At 39.9% G+C, this 16,755-nt stretch overlaps 1 protein-coding gene across 1 annotated transcript in view; it reads left to right on the forward strand.

The window, feature by feature from the left end:
- The first annotated feature begins 2,248 nt into the window (after positions 1-2,248).
- GUCY1A1 (guanylate cyclase 1 soluble subunit alpha 1) overlaps positions 2,249-16,755 on the forward strand; it is a 32,679-nt gene continuing 18,172 nt past the window's right edge. Inside the window, exon 1 of the mRNA XM_031614278.2 lies at positions 2,249-2,382. The gene's annotated coding sequence lies outside the window, so the exon portion shown is untranslated. The remainder of the gene's footprint in view (positions 2,383-16,755) is intronic.

A 16,755-nucleotide genomic window follows, 5' to 3' on the forward strand; every position in this document is an offset into this window, starting at 1 on the left:
TTTTAAGAACTTGGTTTAAATACAGCAGATAACAGTAAATGGCAGTTTAGAGGTGCTAATTATGCTCTGAACGATGATGCCCATCTATTTGATTCTACTTAGCATCATTACAGCTACTGTTTACATTTCAATGTTCAGAATTTAATTTAAAAAAGGAATTGAAGAAATTGCAGCCATTTTGAAGTATAACAGAAAAGTTTCTTTATGCAGTTTTGTTTTTGTAGATCTTACAAAATAAATTTATCAAGTCTAATTTTGTTTAAAGAACTAACCGTTCAATGACTAAAGGAAAAAAGATACTGTCCTAGATTAATATTTCAATTAATATAATTTGAAAAACAATTTTCTTCTTCCAAATCCTCACTGCAAAGATCTGACTCATCAGTCTTCTCTTAGTCCCACATAATGCAAGTTTGCAAGTCTTTACTGGTGTACACACAGAGACTGGTGCAAGAGGGGTGAACAGCAGCATTCCAAGGGCACAAGAAGACCTACATGTGCTTGTCTCACCAAACCCACCTTTCTTACACCAGGCACAACAGGTTTATACTGCAGTGATCGTCATCTCTGAATTTGCATTGCACTGAATCTCTTTTGGTACATGGTAATGGAAATCATTTGTATCAGCTGCTTACAGCAAAAGCTGGTTCCCCAGGATCAGGAAGCTGACACTGAGCAGGAGGGCATTTGCAAATGAGAGCAAACATTGGCATGACTTTACCTTGTCATGAGACTACCCTTTGTTTCTAGAGGCGAGAAACACTATCAATGCACTATTTATTAACTCAGTAATTTTATCAGGTACAGTATTTCCCAGTGTAGTAAGCATTCAACTAAGCTTCATCTCGCTTGTTGATAACTGCAGAAATAGCAAGAAAATGGGCTTTGGCAGATTATTTTCTGCTGACTGACTAACTGGTTGTTGAAGGAATTCATCAGTTGTTTTATTGCAGCTGTCAGGTCTGTCCTCTGTCAACACAGCAGGGAGGGAAGAACAGTGTGACGCAGACATAGTTATGAAACTGTTTTCCAGTTCTGATAGCCGAGAAGGCAAAAAATCATCCACACCTAGAGATCTGGTACCTCTCTCATGTACAGGTGATGGGCTCAAAACCAAGAGATACGCCAGCTTTATTTTTGTTGATTTCAGCTCTGTCTTCAGCACGAGCTTGTTAAGGTACAAGAGATGATTCCCTTTGGTTTTCTGTGGGTATGGAGCTCCCAAAAAACATCCTTCAGTGCACCTTGGCTGTTTTTGTTGGTGAAATCTATTTGCTCCCGTGTGACTTTGTAGAGCAATAATCCTGCTGGAAGGCTGGTCTGTGATTACTGTCAGCCCATGATTAACATTTCCAACCTGGGCTTCTAGGACTCCATTGGTGATTTCAAAACTGTGAAGCTGCGCTTCATTGCTGACAAGAGTCAAGAGTAGGATTTTAGACCTGGGTAGCTCTATAAAAAGCATACGATGAATTTGTGTTCTAAATCAAGCTTCACTTGGCATGCCACTATTCTGAAATCATTTTAATTATTCTTTTACCTGCTTAGTTCTATTGGGAAAGGTACTGTTTCCCTTCCTCGTCTGTGGGGAAGTCTCTGAACTCTCAGGACGTGCTGGAGACACAACAGCACACCAATGTGGTTAAAAGCTGTTAGTCTCCAGAGCGTCCTGAGAGTCCAGAGACTTCCCCACCCTCCTCACTTAACTGTTGGTTACAATCCTCGCACATCAAAGCTACAGTGAAAATGTGCATATTGTATATACATAAAGATACAGACTGTCGCCAGCAACAAGTAATTCTAAGCTCTGCCAGCAAACTGGGAACAAAGATGGTAGCACCCGTTTGTCACAGCGCTCAGAAAGACACTTGTGTGAAAAAGACCATGGAATGACAGAATGAATCACAGAACGGCCTGGGTTGGAAAGAACCGCAGCGCTCATCCCGTTCCAACCCCCTGCTGTGTGCGGGGTCGCCAACCAGCAGCCCAGGCTGCCCAGAGCCACCTCCAGCCTGGCCAATAGTCGCAGCTTCCCGCCACCTCCTACTCCGCTGCAGCCCGCGGCCGGGAGCTCCGCGCAGCCGGACGTTTCTCCCCTCGCCGCCGCCAAAGGCCGAGGCTCGCGGCTCTGGGGCCGCACGCGTCCCCTCGGCCCGCCACCGCCCCCGACGCGGCTCGGGGCCGCCCGGCCCGCCCTGATTGGGCCCGCGGGGAGGCCCCACCCGCAGGGCCTCCACCCCCCCCCCCGCCCAGCTCCCCCCGCCCGGGCCGGCCTCGCGCCGCGCTGCGCCCGCTCCCCAAATACATCTTGGCGGCGCCGGGGAGCGCAGCGGAGCCGTGCCCGGAGCCCTCCGCGGGGCCGCGGGCAGCCCTCGCGCCATGGTGAGTTAGCGGCGGCGCGGCGCGGCGCGGGGCGCGGCGGGAACCCTGGACAGCGCTGGGACGGGGCGCTGAGGGACGGGGACCCGGAACGGCTGGGCCGGGGGGTCGGGCGGGAGGCTGGAGCCGAGCCCCCGCAGCGTGGGGGCGCGGGGAGCCCCGCGGCCAGGCGTGGGCTCGCAGGGTTCGTCCCCTGGATCGAGCCGCGGGGGCCTTTGTGCATTGTGCGGGTTTGTAAGAATCCGCCGGCTGCCGGTGCCCGCGGGGCTAATTGCAGCCGTTCGGACTGGCTGCGCTGCCGCACAGTTAGGAGAGCTCTCTTGTCTCGTTCGCAGCGCGATTCACATTGTTGCACTTCACGAATCCGACACGAGCCTGACGTCTAATCACGCGCTTAAACCCGAACAATAACTTCGCTTTTGCATTTCTTTCTTTTTGTTGTATTCCTCAGGATTGGCAGTTCACGTTTTGCGGTCGATTTCTGTAGCTTAAGTATTTTTCCTACTTCTTCGAGGCTTGGGAGTGGCTCGAGCTATAGCTGTTTCTGTGGCTCAGGCTCAGTGAACGTGACCAGTAGCCCGTGGCCAGTAGTCCCTTTGTATATATATACATACACATAAAATCGGCTACTGACATTTGTGATGCTTGAGAAGTTTTTCTCTCAAATGCGAAGGAATACCTTTACCTATCATTTGTACTTTCTCCTGCTTCATGCAGCGCTACTCCCACAACGGGTCTGTTTTTCAGAGCTGGTTGCTTCTGCTGTGCACGCTGGGAGGTGGCTGAATTACGTACAAAAGATGAGTGGACAGGAAAAATAAAAAAAAATAAGTCCCGTGTAAAGATGAGATATTGATATTGCCTATTGGTATCGCTGTATTGGTGTGAAATGAACTGGTTTGGGATGCTGTCTTGAGCTCAGTCACTTCCACTGGAACGTGGATTACATTGTGCCATGTACAGGTTGGTCTGAAGAGATGTGGTGTAACTTTGAAATATTAGTAGGGAAAAAGACGTTTTTGCTCACCCAGATTTTCAATCGTAAAGTCTCAGTCTGCAGTGGTAATGGAGCAGTTATTCATGAGTGTAAACTGCAACAAAACAAGTGCAAGTGTTCAGTTATCTTGCTGTTAGAGTATTATGTATTTAGAAATGGCATAATCTTTTAGATTTTCCTAAGGCAGGATTCCCAATGAAGCCAAGATCCCTTTTCATGTAGTTAAGATAGCTTGTTTCCAAATTGCAGAAAGTAGAAGCAAGGTAATATATTCTTCAAATCACATAAATAGATCCACTCCTGTCTAGCATTAGGAGCAAAAGGTGGTGACAGCCCACACTAGACAGAGATTCCAGTAGCAGGCTGTTTTACATAGTTAATCAGAAAATTTAGGCAATTGAAGCAACCAAGGAACATGTGAAAATGTTACAAATGGGGTGTTCTCTTCACTGTGAAGTTTCTTGCTTGGATTGTGTTGCTCTCTCACTACATCTGAATGTACACTTATAGCTCTGATGAGTACTCTTTTGCTTTGCCAATAGCAAGAACCTTAAATGAACTAGATGATTTTAAGGAAGCATGAGAAGTACTATAATGGTGATGTAAAAGATTTCACACTGCACGTTCTCAGAAGAGAAAAGCAATTGCTGATATCATGCTGATCCAAATTATCCAGGAAAAGTAAGAAAAGAGAAAGGAAATCATATCTTGAGATCTCTTGTTTTTGTTTGTTTTGTGGAATTATGTAGCCTACAGCTCTCATGACTCATGGCAGTGCAAGATTATGAGGCAAACACAGCAGGAGAAACTGAATTTAGTTCTACAGTGTTATTTTTAATCCTCTTTTTTGCCATAGCCAACAAAATTGTTCACTGTCCCTTGTCCCATTGGTTCAGTTTCCTGTCTTAGCATCCAGTAGATAGAGAACTATGAAATGAGAAGAAAAATGAGAAGTCAAGGCTGGTGTTCATGTTGTGTCCATAGAAGCAAGTACTAAAGTCATGTGTGTTTGTCTTATTCTGGTGAATGTCTATTTAAAAATATGTCCATAACCACTCTGTGACACTGCGTTTCAGAACAGATCCCCTAGTGAAATCAAAACATAAATAAGAATTTATCAAAAAATGCTCAGCACATCAGTAATGATCAAAACCTGGCTATGTCATATAATAAAAGATTATGTCACAGCCACCATGAAGATGATTGATGTCTGAAATTCTAAACTAATGTTGAGAAGCAAAGGAAGCAGCCCAAGAACTCAAGGTAGATTCTGTAGAAAATTAAGCTATTTTTCCTTTTAATTGAAATAATCTATTACACCAAAATATGTTGTGAATTATGTTAAAAATAATAATAATAATAATAAAGAATATTGAGCACTGCACTAACCAGATGTCATATTCTAAGGTATAAGCATGGAAATATGTCTTACAAAGTACTTGGCCACTTTTTCTATCTACTCCGTAGACAACCAGGTTTGCATTTTTTGTATAAACTTATTTAGTGAAGAAAACTTCGGTATAGTTTTAAAAAAATATTTTAGAATAGTTATCAGAAACTACAGAATATACTTTAAGGACAATTTTTTTTTTACTATTTTATGATGATATCTAGAAATCATAGTTTCACCTTGTCTGTTTCATTAATAACTAGAAATTATGCTATCTGGAGCCTGCATTAGAGTTTCTTTGCTGAGTTCCTTGTGCACTTTGGGCTATTTCCTTTTTTAATGTCTTCGTGGGTTTATTAAACTTTGCTGCATTTATGTAGTTGCCTCGCATTTCAGTTAAGTTTTTTAGCCCTTGAAGTTTAAATTGAGTCAAGTCTCACATTTGACATTACTTTGAATGTTACTTTCATCAGGCTTTGAGCATCCGAGCTGTATATATACTATGTATTCTGTAGGTCTTCCATGACTAGTTGTATCAGTTGTTAGAGAGTCAAGTTTATCTTATCATTGTTCAGGGATAAGTCTTTGTACAAGAAAGAAACACTATTCAGGACACAGTATTAATATGTGTTCCATTTTAAAATGTCAGTAGGATTTTTCCTAATGGAGATGGGAAAATTTGCTAGAAACAGCAGGTTTTTTATTACATTTCTGCTTACTGATCTATGAATCAATTGAAATATCTTGTTAATATCTTTAAAGAATCTTTTAACTTGTAACAAAATGCTATTCATTTGGTAGCATCCTGAATTTTTTTCAATTCTTAGGTTGTCAGGTGATGTCACTGCTCAATTAGTAATAGTGTTTCCTAGTTTAGTTCATTTATGCCCTATAGTTCACAGAGTATCCTTATTTATTTTTGTAGATATGGGGTTCAGAGCAATCTGACTTCTACTCTTATTTTATTTCTTTATTGAGTTGTCTTCATTCATTCATTTGTTGAGGAGTGCAGATTCCATTGCTGTCAGTTTTTCTGCTGCTTCATCACCTAATTCGGAGCAAAGATGTTCTCTAGGAATTAATTTTAGTTCACTGGAGGGAGGTCTCGCTGTGTCCTCTTCACTGCTGCAGACCCCAAATAAATTTGAGGTGTAGCTCTTCCAGAGGCTTTCAGTCTGTGAGACAACTTCACTTTATCTCATAAAGTGTAGTTTTATGGGATACACTTATTTTTCATTTATATTTCTTATGACGTGGTAGTTTGGTTAAATGGAATCAATGCCCCTGCTAAGATTACAGCTTTCGTGTTTAAGTGCAGAGTAGTCCAGCACTCTCATTTACTGAAATGCCCCCTTCATGCTTCAGACTCTCAAGGCTGCTTTGAGGAACTCTCCCTGCTTCTTGAACCTGGCAGCATTATCATTACTCTCCATTTCATGATTCTTGATTTACAGACATTATTCTCGTTGCTCTAACTCTTTTAATTAGTTCCTTTGTGTTTCTTAAAGCTAATCCACGAATTGATTCTCTTCTTGCATATTCATTCCAGAAGTAGCTGTTCCAAGAGAATGGTGCCCTGCAAGAAAAAGCATTCAGACAAATGCAAATCAGCACCAGTAGGCTGTTTTCCCACAGGCAACATGCTGAACCTAGCTGATAAGCAAGCAGTAACCTCACATATTATGTCTGAGAGGGCACTTCGTTCACCATCCCCATTTTGACTGTACCTCTCCCTGTGCAGAGAATACTGTGCTCTCCCTGCTCGAGAGCCAGATATTTTTTCTCTGCCTTTGGGCAAGGGGAAAAATACCTGAAGGAATGCACCACAGCATGTGTCTGTGGGGCACAGGGCAGCCTGAAGCTGTCCCTTGGGACTGTTTGCCTGTGACTTGCACTTTATGCGTGGCTATGCCCATTGATTGTTTCAGCTAAGTCCATATAGAAAATAGGTCAGCCATGCAGCGGCTCAGGAATAGAGCTTTAATTGTGTGGGCTGTAATATAGAAAGCAGGGTGTGTGCATTATCATGGAAGAGGCTGGAGGCAGTTCCAAAGATTTTATCAAGTACCGTGGAATCTAGCCCTTAGACAGCTATTTGTATTATAGAGTTACAGGGAATATTCCATGCAAGTCATCCAACTGTTTCAGTGTGAGTAAAAAATTCTTACTGTAAAGCAATGTGTTAAAATCTTTGTTTTCCCCCACAAATGGAAATTGAAACAAACATACACTTATGAAGTGAACCTCTTCCTTAGCCCCATTCTAAGATATTCAGACTGAAAATAAATCAGTCTTTTGGAGAAATGATATTCTGTGGGGATCCTGCTGGTGGTTTTAGTGCAGTTTAATTCTAGAATGTCATGGATGGTGCAGTAAAAGACAGTTCCTGTGATGCCACACACAGTGATTACTGCTGAACTCTCCACTTTTAATCAGCAATAGTGCAGTTTTTGAGATCCCAGGAACAGGTGTTTTTTTTTTTAGAACTGCCTTTCTAATGCTGTTTGAGGTAAACATGTTTAATTTCATTTTAACCTTGCATTTCACTTGGTGCTTGATACAGATGGAAACTGACAAAAGCTGTTCAAGGAGAGTGGATTTCTCTCTTCGGCAAACGCAGAAGCCCTTCACACATGAGAGAGCATTGCAAAAGGCACTGGCAGAACACCTCAGCAAGATTTCCAGTTTGCTACTTGGAAAAATTGAGATTTTGCATTTCCTCACCATTACGATACGTTTTGAAAACAGAGGACGATCTACCCAGCAGCTGCCTTGTTAGCAGGGAGGGGTATCTGCTAAAAGCTGTGTGGCTCTGTAGTCTTGGCTGCAGGCACTCTGGAGCCTAAAATACTCGTTGCAGTTGTTTTAAATAGAACTGCTAAAAATGGCAAAATTTCCATGTCTTTAGAGAAAGCATGCATCAATCTAACTTTTAATTTAACTTTTTTGTCTTTCTGCATAAATTGTCTTCATAGTTTTCCATTTGCACAGACAAGTTGTGAGTGCAAAACCACTGGCCTCTTGTTGAGAAAAATGCTCAGTTAATCAAAAAACTGTTCAAATTTTGGTGAAAATAGCCATTAGTCCACAGAATTCACAAAGCATGTTGAAGGGTAGGATTTTAAAATTTCCACATGGGAAAGAACGGGACGAAGGATAAGTTAAGAAACTTAGCAAGGCTTTTGGACAGTGTGGTGCCAATTATTTTTTTCTCAAAAAGGTCAAGAAATCATGACAGGAATGATCAATTAATTTTAGATTGAATGAACTTCTCGTGAGGGAAACTTGTGCAACTGCATTGAAGAGAGACAGATTCACTCCTTAGTCCAACTGCAGTTTTTCTTTTGTGATCACTGGTGTATCTCATTGCTTCGCCTTTAAAAGAGGCAAAGTAACACTTTGCATCCCGTTTTTCTGTCTTTGCTATTCAGAGGGCAAGCTCTTCAAGGCAAATAATATTTTACTACATATTTGTATATGTCACTGATCTTAATTTGGACCTTTTGAAACGTTAAACAAGTAATACACCTAGCAATGGTGATAGAGCAAAAGCGGTAACTCCAGCAGAATGCAAGATTGCATTGGCACAATTTCCCAGCTAAGTATTCTGTCCAAGGATAAGCTCATCAGACAGAGGGTTGAATAACAATATTCCAGTTAAAGCTCCATAGGAGCTTTCATGTGTTGACCAGGTATCAGTGTCACTAACTGGATTACTGAAATGTCGTTCAGTAGTTCCTTTCTCAGCCAAAACCATGTGATTGTGTAGTGGAAATGAAATACCGTGGAGGAGATGCATCTTTCAGTTAAGTATGGCTTGCAAAACACTTCAATAGGTTCATGAGACAGAGGCTACATCTATTGCTTGACACTGAAAATCTACAGCTGATCTGAAAATCAGCATCAGCTTAGATGAGCTCTGCACTTACTCTGCATGTCATGTACTCTGGATTGTGAGAGATGGTGCACGATAGTCAAATCATGTGGAAAAAGTCACTGGCCACATCAATGATAAATTTTATAACTAGTGGAGTCACAGCTTAGTCAGAATTTGAAATGCACAAGTATACCAGGCTTGAGAGAATGGGAGGCATCATGACAACATACGTATTATTCCCTCAGGAGAGTAGAGACTGGCACTGGGAAGTAAGAGTAACATTTGTTTTTTGACAAATTGTTAATTGATATAGTGTAGGAAATGTGCTTTCATACCTTCCTTCCAGTTTCTCTTTGGAAATACCTTACACTTCTAAGCAGTTGTCATTTCTAAGGAAAAATATATTTAAATGATAGAAGGGAGCTTAATGGTAAAAGTATCTTTTGAAATAGGATTTGAAGCAGCAAAGAGCAAGGATTACTGGATGAATACAGGATTATGATTTATATGTAGTAAAAGCTAGAAAAGAACATCCATCATTGCCTGTGCTGTGGACACATTTTAGTTAGCAACATATTGGAATAGGGAAAAAAAATGAGATAAGAAACTGACAGCAGAAAAACACCTTACAGGCTTGATGTATTAAAAAAAAAAAATCAGTTTTTATTGCAGTTGCTGCAACTTCCTGTATTGTAAATGGCTGGTCTATTTAACATTGGAATAAATACGCAAGAAAGAATTTTTATGCAACACTTTTAATAATGTATTCTGACTTGTTTCTTTCCCCACTATTGCTCTACAACCATGGAAAACACTCATAATTGTTAGTCAAATAGTAATAAATTAATTCAGAACATTAAGGCGAAACTTAAATTAGGTAATCGTGCTTTCAACAAAGAAGCTACATTACTTTTCAGTGTGCTCCTTTTGTTAGCTTGATATATAATAGACAACGTGGGATTTAGATGCTACTTATAAACAGAGTTGAAGGCTCAGAACAAAGGTTTACAACATAAATATGCTGCACAGATACTTGGAGATACGGTGGGAACTTCATTCCTTTATTATCACAGGATGCTAGAAAAGTTGGTGTGTTTGTCTCATTAGGAACTGCTAGCTGCAAATATTTAAACCACGTTCTGAATTTTCAGTATCACCTAAGCTGTCAACAGAAATATCCAAGGTTTGTGACTTCATGCAAAGGAAGACTGTGAAAAAACAATGCTGTCTTTCTTTTCTCTCCGCTTTTAACATCCTGAGAGTACAAACTCTGTAAGATTCATGGTATTTCCAGGTGCTTCAAAATACCAAGAGGCTTAAAGATTTTTTGTCTTGGCATGAAGTTCTTCCTGAAGGTGGTACTACATTTCTTTATCCTTAAACTTATATCTCTCATTTTATCTTCTGGGAACTCGTGCCTATCAATCCTTCTCTTTGCCCTGACTATAAAAAAGTTCTCTTAGCCTTTTCCTTGTGAAATCTCATATATCCCTAGAAAAAGAGAGAACTGCTTATAGAGCATCATCTTTCTCTGCATATCCACACAGAGATGGAACCTCTTCTTTGTCATGGGATTTCTTTGATAAAGAACCCAGTTAACGATACATTTAACTTTCCAGTCAAAAGAGCATTTCTTTTCAGGATAGTAATAATTCAAGATCTGTTTGAGGTAGTTCTCTGAGTACATGTGAACTTTCCAGGACTTGCTTTGGGTTTATTTTTAGGGTTTTATCTCAGTTTTCTGTCCAATCTCCGTGCCTTCGCATGTCTGAAACAACAGAGCTGTTTTTGGTGCTGGTTTAGAGCTCCTATTCAAAGCACAAATATGTAACATTACAAATTGGAGGCACTCTATTGTCTGGCCCCTGCTTAACCATCATAATTATTTATTTTAACATTGTTTCTGCCTTGAAGTAAAAGGCAGTAAAAACCAAGGAGAGCCTGTGACAGCTTGCCGAACCATTTAGGCAAAGCTTTAAATAGAGATGCACTTTTTATGACAGTCTCCATCTTGGTAAGATTTTTGAAAGTGATGTGGTTCCTTAACATAGTGGGGGAAAAAAAAAACAAACCACCCCAACAGAACAGGTGGTCATGGTTGGTATGCCATTTTAAAGATTTAGAGAATAGTAAATACAGAGTGGGTGCTGTATATCATTTGAGTGGGAAGTAGTGCTTTAAAGGGCCTTCAGTGTGGGACAGCTCCCACACTTCATGCGAGTTTTATGATGTCCGGGCAGTTTATCATTGCAGAAGGTGACGTGCTGCAATGAAGATGTTTAACAGTTACATTTGGTCTTAATTTCGCTTCATAATGAAATAAATCTGAGACGAGCCCGTTACCTCTGCAAAAGTAATGCAGCCCAGATCTTCTGAAGTGCTTTCCTACCACTTTAGGGTTCAGACTTCAGCCTTCAAGGATGACAGGCACTTCACATCCGTTGTGAAGCTGTCATTTCCACATACCTGTGTGCTGCTACATCTTTTGCTGGCACTGATTTGGAGCACTAGCCTCTAATGCAAGACACTCAAGCTGCTGCTTGTTCCTTTTGCCTGAGGACTGGAACACGAAGGCTCCCAGCACTGAAGCATGAACTGCCATTCCTTGAACTACAAACTAAGTGCTGATACACTTTCCTACCTTCTGTGGTGGAGAAAAAGCAAGTATCAGAGTAAAAGAACTGTCTGATCCTTTGGAAATTTTTCTATTTCATTGTTTCTCTTCTTTCTTAAGGATTTTTCATCTTTATGTCCTTCTTTGCTTCCTTGTTCCTTTTTCTTCCTTGTTCCTTTTTCTGTCTTTACCTCCTTACTCTTTCTATTTTTTCTCACATAATAAAGAACAGATTTTCATCATAACATTAGTTTGCAATGAGAAAGACTGCTATCTGAGAAATGCAGCAGAGCTTTGGTGTTTAAGGCTTAGGTAAGTACACACTGATGTTAACATAACTGTAGATAATGCACTTGTACAGGGTGTGAGATCAACAACAGTGGACAGTTATATGTTCTCTGCATCAAATAACTTAAGAAAGCTTACCTTCTGTTTCACACTGTGCAGTGTTCAGGTTCTCTATCATTAAAAAGGCATTTGGATCACAAGCCTGTTGTTTGGTAAGTATTATCCATATGATCCTCGTCTCATAAAAATAATGAAATCATCTCCCTTGATTAAAGGACTAATTATCTGCATTTTCCAAATTGGGAAAAAGACTTGAGAACCTTGCCTGAAGTTGCACAATTTTGTGGGAAAAGTAGCAGAAGAGCCCTTATGGTCAAAATGCATGTAATTTATCTCCACCTGAATTTGTACCTGAACTTCATTGTTGTTTTGTTTTGTTTTTAATTGTTTTGTAGCAGAAAACATCTGTAACTATTAAACTGAAAAGAAAGGTGCCTTCTGTTCCAGCTCTGCAGATATTATGGTAGAGAACAATTAGGAAAGTGGCTGATCTCTTCCTCAGAGCTGTTTTCTTTGCTTCATGCTCTAGGTAAAGCAGTATCTGTAGCTGCATGATGACTGTGAAAACATCTCTTCTTCTGCCTGTTCTGATTGAATACACCTCTTTAATAGATATTTTTTTTCCTATCTGAAAAATTAGAAGCCGTGACCTTGCTGCTGCAGGACAAACTATCTTCACTGATCAGAAATTCTTGCTTTTAGCTTCTCATGCATCATGTTTGATCTCAAATGAGACCAGTTGTTTACTATCATATCTTCACACCAACATGCAAAAACCCAAAACAACAAAAGCCAAGGGCATATTTTGCTTCAAAAATAAGAAAATGGCCAAGCCAGTGTTTTTGTGACAACAGCAGGAGAAGCGATAGGGACTAATCCTATTCCTACTGTATCCAGAAGCTTACTATTGACTTCATTGTGAGTTGGCATGAGTTCTTAAATATGAATAAATATGAAAGGCAGTTGTCTGTGATTTCCAGTGTGAAAATGGTCTTGTAGACATTGTACACCCAAGTCAGAGGTGACAAACATTTAAAAACTCTGCATTTGAAAGCTACTAGTGAAACACTTGGCTTTCTGCAGACCTAAGTTTCAAGCCATTTTCTAAGATCTATAGTGTTCAAGGGAGCTTTTAGTCCTCCATCATTTTTAAAACTTGCTGTTCATTATAATTTAAAGCTCTGAACACAAAGGGAGTATTTTAACATGTTATAATGACTGTTATAATACACTATAGTCAATGTTTTATATCCCTCTATGACACTCCAGTATCTTTGGAAAACAGTAATGGTGTTTAGGAAAACCTGTGGGCCAGTTTTGTAAACAATTATTCCACAATTATTCAACTTCATTCAACTTCAGGCAGATGAATTCATGCAGATACAAGACTCAGCAAGATAAGTGTCTTTGAAGATGTGGAAGAATTATTAATTATTTGGTCGTCTCTGGATGCTTTACAGTTAAGACCATGATTCTCAAAGGAGAAATAACTTCATGCATTAGCAATTGGTAATTTTAATAAGTGTATTGTTTCATTTATTACAGAAGATGTAGCAATCCTAGTTAAGTCATAAATGCTAGCTAAAGATTGCAGTGAAAGATACTCTGAGATGGAAAGCAATTCATTTATTTTCTATTACAGCAGATTACAATTGTTTTTTACTTTCTTTAGTTTAGAAAGCGTTTCCAATCTATGAGCTAAACAAAAATCAAATTTCTCGGATACACAAAGTTATAGGTATACTCAAAGGAGAAAAGTTTGCACTGGTAAGCTTGAGAGATACAGCCGTAAGTAGGCATTTGGAGAGAATCAGTAAACACAACAGTTGACAACTACTTCATGTTCTAGAATCACAATGCTTTGCCTTTTGTGAATTCTAATTTACATTCCACTGACTGCAAGACTTTGATCTTTGTGTTTAACTCCTTCACACTGCCACGAACATCCTATTTCTGCAAGTCAAGCTTTTATTCTTGAAATGACAGAAAGAGTGCTGAAGACATCAATTTGTTTATATGCTTTCTTTTTATGATGCTCACTAAAATCTGTACTTTTATGGACTGCAAATGCAGACTAAAGGGAAATGCTATATTTAAAGTATATTCCTTGTGTGTGAAAATAATTTCTGGACATTTGGGCTAGATTTTGCTAATGTTTGTCTTTACTGTTTCAGTTGCTTCCCCCACTGCGTACCTGGATCACTTAAGGTGTCACCAATGATGTCACTTCATTATCAGAAGTTCTGAAAGCATTTAAATAATGAGTTGTGATTACACACAACAGATTGTACTTTCATGAAATATCTCTAGCTGTTCCCTAGAACTAGAGCCCATGAGTAGCTGGAATTTTCATGAGCACCACCTCTATTGTAAGCACTTAGCTGGTGGCGCTATCCATGTTTTGGACCTGTCGTGGAATTGAGAGGATGCACCACAATCCCAAACTGCTATTTGTGCCTGAGAGCAGGAAGAGCCAAGAATCAGGTGCTGTGGGGCTGCCTGCTGGGCTTGCTATGGAATGTTTTCACAGATAGCCTTTGACTAACAGGAAGAGAAAAATTTTCCCACGCTATCTTCTCAGCATGCCTCCCTGTTATTTGGTCCTAACACAGGAAAAATATTTACCCTGTGAAAGTGCATGCAATACTTAAAATGACAACTATGTATCTTATAAGTTACATTTGGGAATCGGCCCTTCCTTTAGTTACATGCCAAAACATGGGTGCAGTAATTAGGGTTTCCCGTGTGCATTTAATTGAAACCAGTCTAAGCCTCTCTTAGGGTTATATTTGGATCCAGGAATTTGCTGTAGACCACTGGAGGGAAATGGGTCAATCAGTATCAGAAATTCAGTGATACTTTAAAACTAGGGATTCAGCCTGTCTCCAAGCCCATTGGTTTCTATGCCAAGGCACAGAGCTTGTTGTTCTTATCCTAATGTTAATATTTTAAAGCAGAAGAAACGTATGTCTCAGGATGACCTTAAAATGACATACAGTAGAAGTTTTGAAGTTTGCTTATGTATTCCCTGAAACTTATTTTCTGCTGATTGCCATGAGAACAAAGGAATAATTCAACTTTCTTATTTTCTGCATCTCCTGGCTTTGAAGTTGTCATTTTTGCAGCAGATCACAGTCCATGAGATGTGTATCACTGTGGAAATAACTGATTGCATTTCTCTATTTCTTAAAGCAGTTCATGAAGAGAAGTGTACAAAGGTGAAGAAATTTCACACGAAATGGGGAGAAAGTCTTGTAAGCAGTGTCTAGATTTTTAGCTTGTCTTAAGCTGCTATACAGGACACAGGGATGAGTCACCACATTGAAATTGGGTTTGGTAAAATATTTGGGCTGTTAAATTAACAGTTGATTACTGTGGGTTGTAGTATGTATTGTATGTTTTACTACCTTGAACATAGTTTAGCAGTCACTGCAATTTCACTAGACATTTAAGTACAGGCAGTCGTATTTCCTTTCTATCAAAGGTGTGCTGTGATTAACAGAACTGCTGTGAGTGTATTTCTTTTAGAAATAGCCCCAGACAGAGCTAAATCTGGAAGTCAGGACGCTGGTATTTAGTGCTTTGGAGTGAAAAATAACACTTCCCTAAAGGGCTGTGGTGTACAGACAGATTAGAAGTAGGGACAGCTTGTCAGAAAGAGGGGTGGATGTTTACGGGGGAAAAAGCAGAAGCTAATGCCTGACAAAGCATATTCCTTTCTGCATACAGAGTATAATTTGAGATTGCTGAATCTAGTCACGTCTGGGGTACCACTGACTTATTGTGAAGTCTGCTGTTAAAAATCATCACATCTCACCTGATCTATAGAGAGGATAACAGTCTTGTCTTCAATTATGGCCTTTGCTGAAGTAGCAACTGTGCAGTGAAAGAGCCTAGAATCTTACTGAAAAAAAAGGTATTACTTTGTAGTGTAAGTACAATGGTATCTACACAAGTGTAGTAATGATCACAACGCAAGCGTAGTGATGACTACACAAGTGTAGTGATGATTCAGTGGTCACCTACCACCCAAGTCCTTGGTTTTGCAATTTTCTTTTTACGCTTATATTCTTTATGCAACTTGGTCTTACTGATATTTTAATTAAGTCTGCCTTGTTGCTGCAGATTTAAAAATCCTATCCCTACGACGTACTACATCTAATGTATACATTACATGACGTTCTTGGCCAATGACACAGCTGTCCTCAGGAAGGTTAATGTATTTACTCTGTTAAAGACAGAACTAACTTACTAGAAAGGAATAAATGAGGCATCCTCAAATTTCAGTGGAAGGTTTAGTCTCTGAATGCGGAGATGCAGAGAAAAACCTTGGTCCTGTTTACAAGGATGTGTGTCTTCCAAGATGTCCCCCACTTAAGTCAACAACTGGCACTAACGGGCGTTTTTCTATCTACTATGACTTACTGCCACTCAGACATTTGGAAACAGATTTGCCCGTCTCCTCCAATTACACATATCTTGTGTTTCCCAAAGCAGCCATATCCAAACAAATTAGCTTTTTGAAGGTATGTGCACACTGAATGTGTTCAAGTTCAATGAAGAAGCCCAAGTAAGTTAGTTTGCTTACTTGTGCAGGATTTAGTGAGACTAAAAAAAAAAAAAGAACAAAACTTACTTTCACTTCTTAAAATATTAACTTCTATTCTGATGCAGACTTGATCAATTTTCTCTGAGCATTTTAGAAGGTTTCTTAAAATCTTTGGAAACGGACAAATCAAAGCTTTGATTCTGCTGCTGCGCATGGCTCTTTACATAGAAAAAGTCAAGTGTTGCTATTGCAATTTAAAACAAAATTATAGGATTTAGTTTTATTCCCTGAGATTCTTTGCAGAAAAGAGCAAAATGCACATTGAGCTATTCCTGATAGGGTGGTGGGTTCTAATCTGTCTTGCTAGGAGTTACTTGTGGTTTGCCTGTATGTAAAGAGCCAGACTGATCCTGCCTTGCTCTGTGCAGAGGCCTACTGGCAAGGGGTAAAAGGCAGTGATTTCTTTAATCCCACAAGGATTAGAGCTTGGTGGGAATTGCAAGTCTCCATTTTGCATAAGGACAAGACAGATGTTAACAACTACTTGCCGTTCAGGCAATGACTTCCAGACCACACTAAGCTCCTTCAAGCACTGCAATTG

The sequence above is a fragment of the Phasianus colchicus genome, chromosome 4 (assembly GCF_987193195.1).
Source record: "Phasianus colchicus chromosome 4, bPhaCol1.hap1.1, whole genome shotgun sequence".
NCBI lineage: Eukaryota > Metazoa > Chordata > Aves > Galliformes > Phasianidae > Phasianus > Phasianus colchicus.